The sequence below is a fragment of the Numida meleagris genome, chromosome 10 (assembly GCF_002078875.1).
Source record: "Numida meleagris isolate 19003 breed g44 Domestic line chromosome 10, NumMel1.0, whole genome shotgun sequence".
Lineage (NCBI taxonomy): Eukaryota > Metazoa > Chordata > Aves > Galliformes > Numididae > Numida > Numida meleagris.
The window spans coordinates 17,269,438-17,277,301 of NC_034418.1; the positions used below are offsets into that span (position 1 = coordinate 17,269,438).

Sequence of the window (7,864 nt, forward strand, 5' to 3'; positions counted from 1 at the left end):
GTTATTGGTTTTGTTGCTAATTAAAACGAGGTTGAGTTTGGTCTGAGAGTTCCTCCGAGCAGCGATTCTGTGAAGAATCCCACCATGGGAAATGGCGTGCTGTATTTCCCTAAATCTAACCCATTTGTCTCTTGCTGCCCCTCCAAAGAGCAGCTCCAGGGGCAGAGAATATCCCCTTTTCATGAAAGAACTGTTTATGAGCCCGAGGTTCATCCCCTGATTTATCGATTTGGATTTGCAACGCGCGATGGGCCGGGTGCGCAGCACACCAGTGTGCCTGTCGTATGTTCCCGGCTGACGTGTTTACAATATTTTTGATTTACACCTTCCAGGTGCTCTTTTGGAAAACATCACCGCCTTTGGTTTACACATTTTTTTTACAATATATTTGTGGCCATCGGCGAGCTTCCACATTTGTTACGGAGGATGTGCCAAGAAGGAGGGCTTTTATTTTCGTTAGCTTGCTGGCGAGATACAGGTTTTTGGCTTTTAGAAAAACAGAGAATTGATTGACTGAAGGATTAAAACCCCCGAAGTATGTATTTGGGATGAGACGTGGCTATTTGCTCAGGGCAAGGAGCTGGGTGTCAGGCTGGGGCTCTGCTGTGCCGATCTCAATCGCTCCGTAGAGATCGCAAGGGGTTGATCCATATGCCCGTGTTTTGCACTGCAAAACTTTGCGTGTAACCCAATGAATGAACCCGATATGCTGAGATCTGTCACTGCTGAAACGGCGCAGCTAAAGTCACCCCCCTGCTTTTTTGTTTCATTATCTGTATGTTTAGTACGGAATTTAAACACGGCTTTATCAACGCCATTTAATTTCAGGCTTGGCTGCCAGAAGGCTCGGAAGGAGAAGCTGTCGTTAATTAGGGGCACAAAGTAACTTCAGGAGTTATTTCTTTATTATTCAGAAGGAAAAATACTCTGTTTGCACTGCGAGAATGCCTCGATACTGCCCTTGAGCACCAGTCCTTTCTCTTTCAGTGTGGTCAGTAAACGCTGCATTTTTGGTATTTGCCCTTTTCCTACGTCGTGGCAAAACACGGTTAATATTTCACGGCCTCATTTCAGCCATGATATTAAAAAAAAATACAGATTTTATTACAAAAGGAGCCCAATCCTCCAGCATCTTTCCCAGACAAATCTGCATGAGGGTCCATGGGACCTCTACCTGCAAAAAAGGCGACTCTGAAGTGTTACCTGCTGCTCCCACCGCTTTCGTTACTGAAGCTCTTCACTGATTTAATTTGATTCTCATTGCACCATGAACCAGGTGCTGGGCTGGGGGCTGCAGTGCACGCTGGGTCGGAAATGTGAACCATGTGGAGAAGCTGTGGGGAAAAACAAGGCCAGAAGTGGTGGGCAGTGCAGCATGTGTGTCACCCCACAGCTCAGGCGTTGTCCAACGAGCCCCTCGGGGTGCTCCTGCTGCAGCCCATTTCAGTGGTGTATTATCGGCCTCTTTGTTGCACGGGGCTGAAAAGAAGGAAATAAAAATACCAATTAATGGAAGGGAACGAATCTCTGCGTTAAGTGTGTGATGTGATAGTGCACTGGGGAACAGCGAGGAAATCTACCGATGCAGATTAATCTCCCCTTCTTTGCTTAGATATCACAAACAGCAGTGCTTCAAATGTTCCCAGTTCAGTTTGTGTCTGATGGACACAAACACCAAGCATTGAGCTGCAGCTCCTCGAGCCCTTTTCTCCCACCTTCCGTGCCCAAGCCCATCTCCATAAGCACAAAATCTCATGATCCTATAGTAAACATTGGCTTACATTGCCGAGGTGGCTTTGCCTGCTGTTAGCAAGCAAACCCAGCGATCGCATGACAGCAGTTACTTTGCCGATTTAAAAGATATTAAGCAAATACATAATTTGGCCCCAAAGCCAGGAGAAAAGACGTGACAGTTGTTGATGCCGGGTAAAGGGGCAGGCAGATTAGTAGCCTTACTTTTGAACATATAAACATCTGAGACCCGTTTCCTGTCACAAAAAAAAAAAAAAAAGAAAAAGAACTTAGGTGGATGACCTCAGGCAGGATTTTTTTTATTAGCAAATGTGAATTGTACATCACCGTGGAGGAAAAAAAAGAAATAGGCCACTCTTGGTGGTCTCGATCCGTCCTGTATACGGGAGAGCGAGAGAGAGAAAGGGGAGAAAAAAAAAAAAAAATAGAAAAATAAACTTTACCTTCTCGCTTTCAGGGTGGGCAACGCCATTTCGGCTTCGGGGTCCTCGGCTCTGGGAAGTGTTAGCGCTGTCACCGCGGCACCGCCGAGGAAAAACATTCCCCGCATTCCTCCTCCTCCTCCTCCTCCTCCTCCTCGCTGCTCTCCGCGCCGCCGAGCCGCGCGCTGCAGGTTCACGGCGCTACCGTCCGACCCGGCGGCACGGGACGCGGCTAATCTAAACCAGCGCCGACCCACCGTCCCGCTCGGCAGCGAGGAAAAACATTGACAAATTTGCTGTTTCGAAAAACGCTTTCTACTCTTTCCAGTGTTTTGCTTTTCTTTTTTTTCTTTTCTTTTTTTTTTTTTTTGGGGGGGGGGGGAGGGGGGTAAAGCTATAAATAACACCCCGCCAGCTGCAACGTGTTGCGCCGAAGGCAGCGCTGTGGATCGAGAGTCTTCTGACACGATGCGTTGCGCTGGCGTCGGGTTCGGGTTTGATACCGGGAGTCAGCGCTGCGATGTTTCTGCCCTCGGCGGTGACGATGGCGTTGTCCTCCTTGCACCGCTCTGCAGAGAGAGCTTGGGAAAGGCACAGCGTGAGGGCAGCACACCTTCGGCCACCCGTTTAGTTATTGCGGCGTGGAAATAAAGTTAAAAATCTCTGTCTCTTAGGGTAGCGCATCATTCACGCGAACGCACTGATTACACGCGAGAGCCTTGGCGCGAGCATCATCACTCAGTGCCCTTCTTTTTTCCCTATGCGTTGGGATGGGGTGTGTGCAGGTTGCTGAGATTCCTCGTGGGCTTCTGTTGAGAGGTTCACGTTGATGGGAACCTCAACCCAAGCAAGAGGCAGCACAGGCTGGATGTGATTTTGCCCGCATGTACCAACAGGTTGGAAGATTTTTGGTCGGCTAAGCCCATACCCACAGCATTTCCGAGAAATTGCAGGTCTATTAGTTCACAATGAAAAGCATCATTAAAATGTATGTATAAAATGAGTATATAACACACATAATTATATATATATAATGTATATATATAAAAAGTCTGCGCTACAGACGGTGCAATCCAGCACTTACCCACCCATCGGTATCACTGCACTGAGGATCAAGCCCACAACTTGCACAAAAATCGCCCTTTTTCACCCAAAAAGATGACGTCCAGGGCACCATTTGCGGGTGGGCATCCTGCCGTGCCCTCACACCATTCCCCACAAATGCCAGGAGTTATTTCGGTAATGAGCGATGACTCCGGCATTAAGAAAATCAATCAATCTTCCGTGCGCTCTCGCAAATGAATCCTCATATTATCTGTATATGCCGTCAGGCAGGGTAGTTTAGAAAATACCAGCCCCTATCTTATCTTGTCAGTTCATACACTGATGGGGGGGGGAGGAAATAATGGCTGAGAGAGCCACAGGCTAGGATAATTAGTAAAATCAAGTGACTCGCTGTTTGTTTGCTTTGCAAAATGAACTTTTACCCCTCCACCGCCACTCCTCCCCCCCAATTTTCACCATCTTATCATACGGCATTTGACATGACAGGTTAATGAGAAATCCCCCAAATTCGGCTTCTGCGGCTAATTGCAGCCGTGGTTGCTCTCTGCTTGATGGTCCGGCTCCTGCCCCGTGAAACCCGAGCTCTCGGGGGGATACAACGGGTGTGACTGCAAACCTACAGAAACACTCGCTTGCAGGCAGTAAGTTTCTCTCATTACCCTCGTTTCTATTTCTACAGGAACTGAGTCCATGCATTTTCCATGATTTTGTCTTGCGCAAGCAGCAAATTAAAATTTAGAGTTGGGGTTTTTTTTTGTTTTTTGTTTTTTTTTTTTTTTAAATATGTAATGCACTAGGTTTATAATTATTTGAATATAACCTGCTGTTACAGCTACCCGGGCAGGCAACTTGCGGAGCGCCGGACTCATTCGCGGTGCACTCCTTCAGAAATCGCAATTTTCGGACGGGAAGAATTGAACAATTTGGACAACAGAAGACAAACAGTTGCTGTCAGCGTGAGTGGAAAAAGAACCACATGGCGCGCTCTGGCCATTAATAATCCCCACTGGCGTGGAGTTCTGTCTGCCATCGCGCGCAGCACGCCGCTACCTCCCGGCTTTTCTTGTTCCTTGGGCTTTCCCCCATGAGCTGATTTTATTTTGGAAGGGTGTTTTGAGGATTTGTATTTTTATTTTTTTTGGGGGGGGGGAAAGGCAGGAAAATGCAAAGTTTGGGCTCTTTACACTAAAATCTTACGCCAGACTTCCAGCAGCCCAGGGAAATGAACTTTTGTCCAAACCCCATGGGGAAAGGCTGAACTTGGAGACACTGAGGTGAAGGGGAAAATGCCTTTCTGGTGCCTTTTCTCCATCAAAAACCATTTAAATGGCCATTCTTAGTGGAGGACCCATGTAAAATCCTAGAGCTTAGCCTTCTTCTCTAGGAAAAATTGCTTTTACATCAGATGAGGCTACTCAACCTCATCCACTGCACTCCCCTGACCGGCGCACGTGGTCAGGCTCCCAGGAACACAACATTCGTCCCCGTTATGCATCAAATTTCATTTCCAGTCGGTGGATTTATTGACGTTATAATGGTCAGCCCACACAAACTGCAGCCATGCAGCCAATTAACAGGACAGACAACAACCGACATTTGAGAAGTTGCTAAACTTGGTCTTGAAAACGAGCTCGCTTTATCCCTGTAAACGGATCTTGTTCTGTCATCGTGCATTAAACTGGAAAGCCTCACGTTGCAAAGTGGTACAAAATCACATCCTGATAACCAAGGCCTCACAGAATATTTCAACAGATCGTATCGCTTGTGGTTTTATTTCATAACTGCAATGCAAACGCGAGGGTGGATTCCAAGACAAAAATATCTGCACACACCAATATAAAATTCTCGGTGCATCATACTTAAGGGAGCCAGTAGCCATGGGGGTCTGATCCATGAGCGTTTTACCCCTGCCAAACCCACAAACACAAAAGCAAAACTCCTTCGGCCGCGTTTTTCCCCGTCCCAGATTCAAATCAACTGAAACATTTTGGGAAAATTGTGTTGATTTCACCGAACTGTTACCACCATCAAAAGACTTTCAAAGGTCACCACCTTTCTTTTTGACATGAAATGAAGCATTGCAGATAACGCAATGTATTTCTTTATTTTAAAAGAGTTCAAAGGTCCATTAAGGCTTCCACGTCGTACAAAAGACTTAATTCACCGGAAGCCATTTTTCTCTCCCGATTGTTTGGAGCAGCAAGTGAACCAAACAATCCGTTATTCACACAGATCTACCCAGAAACATATTTCCCATGCCCAAGCCACCTATGCTTTGACTTACCAAAAATAACTTCTAACCGGGCTCTTTTAAAGCTCTGAATTGGTTCGTATTTGAGAGCTTGGTTGGGTGATCTGGGTAGAATATATAGCTACCTGTGGCAGGTGGAAACTAAGTCGAGATGAAGAGCTGTGCAAGAAAGTACGCCGAGTCTCTTTGTCCAAAATTCGGGTCCGTATTTTGTACCTAAAGCTCATAGCTCCGAGATGATGTTTGTCAAAAGATACATTGGAAGAGGAGAATCAGTGTGGGCAGACCATATTCTGGTGCAATCATCTCATTTTAAGTGAAATTTCCACATTCCCATCAGTGTGGACAGGCCATTTTCTGGTGCAACTGTCTCGTTTTAAGTGAAATTTCTACTTTCCCACCATGGCTTTGGAAAACAACAGCTTTCGGCGCTTTTGAAGAGTGCGGTTCACTACTCTTACATCCAGGCTGTCCAAGTTGCCCTGTGTAATACCAATGTTATTTCCTTTATATTATAAATAGGATTTGGGTTGAATATGAATAAACTCATACCCATTGGTATGCTTTGTAACTCTAATCAGTGCTTTCCTGCAAGAAAAAAAAAAAAAAGAAGAAGAAGAAAAAGAATGTTTATCTGAAAAATAAAGAGGTGCTAATTTTATCTTGTGAAAGTGGATATCTCCTTACGTCCCTCCAACTTCGAGGAAGATAACCCGAATGGATTATATCATCTAAATCCAGCATCCTATGAGATCAAACAGAATAATGTATACATATGCCAAAGATGATTGAAGTATTGCTGGTGCTCACTTCCGCTTCACTAAGTATGTGTTTCATTGATATACGTAATTTGCCACCGCCATGAAAGAAATTCAAAGTCCTCTGTTTGTGCCAGTTGATTTCTATGATATCTGGAGGCTTTTAAAATAGGGATCCAAAATAGATGTGCCCTTGTCACCCCTGTGTTTAAGCTCTCTCCAACAGGAAATGGCACGGGTTCAAATTTTTTTATACTGGAAGCCACATGTAGCTAGATAAGAATCATGTCTTGTCTATGACTAAGCATTGACATTTCAGTGTTTAAAATATAGTCAAAATGATCCATGGTGAACCCACCTGAGACTATTTTTCTTTGTCTAAAGTCCCACTTTCTAACTTCTTGAAAGGGAAGGTGGAGCTCTGGGGGTTGTGACATGACGATGTTATGTTAAGGAAATGGAAGTTTGCTTTATTGTTCGTGTTCCAAGACGTGGCTGCAAGAGGAGGCTTTGCTACCGGGCAGAGCATCGCCTCCACCCGCACCAGCGTGGATCCCTGACTTCTCCATCCTGACCGACAGGTTTAAAACACAGCATAGAGGGGAAAAAAAAAAAAAGAAAAGAAAAAAAGAAACTATTCGCTTTTGCCAAATCACAGATGTCAAATTTAACACATCTTGGGAGAAAAAAAAATAAAAAGGAGAAATGAGTGGTATTTCCTTCGAACTGCTGGTTCTCCTAGAGGAAGGGGCAGCTGGAGGGGTGAGGAGGGCTGTGATGTTTATGAAGTGTGCCGGGACTTTTGAAGGAAGCTCACTGAAGGAGGACAGATGGTTTGGGGAACTGGCAACGTGATACCAAGCCTTTCACTTAGAGGTCGCCTGGTTCAAAAGCAGCCTAGGTCGGGGATGGCACTGAGCCATTTCCATCAAATGGCTGTTTGGTGCTGCTAGAGAAAAATGGCTGGTGAGGCTCAGCCCCCACGGCACTGGCGGGTTTGCATCCTGGCCTGTTAGTGAAGATGCATGGGAAGACAAGGAATGAGAATTCCTGGAGCACGGGACAGGCAGAGGGCACTGGGTACTCATTTGGTGGCGTGGTCCAGGCACATGGCATCAATTCTGCAAGCTGAGAGAGGTGGCTACCGTAGGGGTACTGCTTTGTCAGCATCCCACCTTCCAAAACCAGCCCCCACCCACAATCTGTCTGACCCTATAAAGGAAAAATCTCCACGTACAAATGTCTAATTTCTCATGTTCCCCTTAGCATCAGATTTACACTAGCCAGAACCATGGACCAGCATCTTCTTTCCTTGTATTCTTGCAGCGTTCTTGTATTATTTCCTAGAAATCATGGAGAAAATCTCACTGGAACTGTGGCTTCCAAATTCCTTGCACATTTGGAGATCACTCTATGTTTTAGCCTTATCTTACTTTCACTCTTTAGTGAAATTGCCAGCGATCTGATGGCTTGGGTTTTTTAAAGTTTCTAATTCATTTTTATTATCAGTCTTTGATTTTGGATTTGATTAAGTGCATTGGGATAAGAAAATAGATATTATTAGCTGCTATAGGGAGGAGAGGAGAGGAGAGGAGAGGAGAGGAGAGGAGAGGAGA

General features: G+C 45.5%; 1 long non-coding RNA gene across 1 annotated transcript in view; it reads right to left on the reverse strand.

Moving 5' to 3' along the window:
* Positions 888 to 7,864, reverse strand: part of LOC110404350 — a 43,770-nt gene continuing 36,793 nt past the window's right edge. Inside the window, exons 4-5 of the long non-coding RNA XR_002442170.1 lie at positions 2,196 to 6,078; positions 888 to 1,988 (exon numbers count right to left, since the gene is read on the reverse strand). This is a non-coding gene — a long non-coding RNA (uncharacterized LOC110404350). The remainder of the gene's footprint in view (positions 1,989 to 2,195; positions 6,079 to 7,864) is intronic.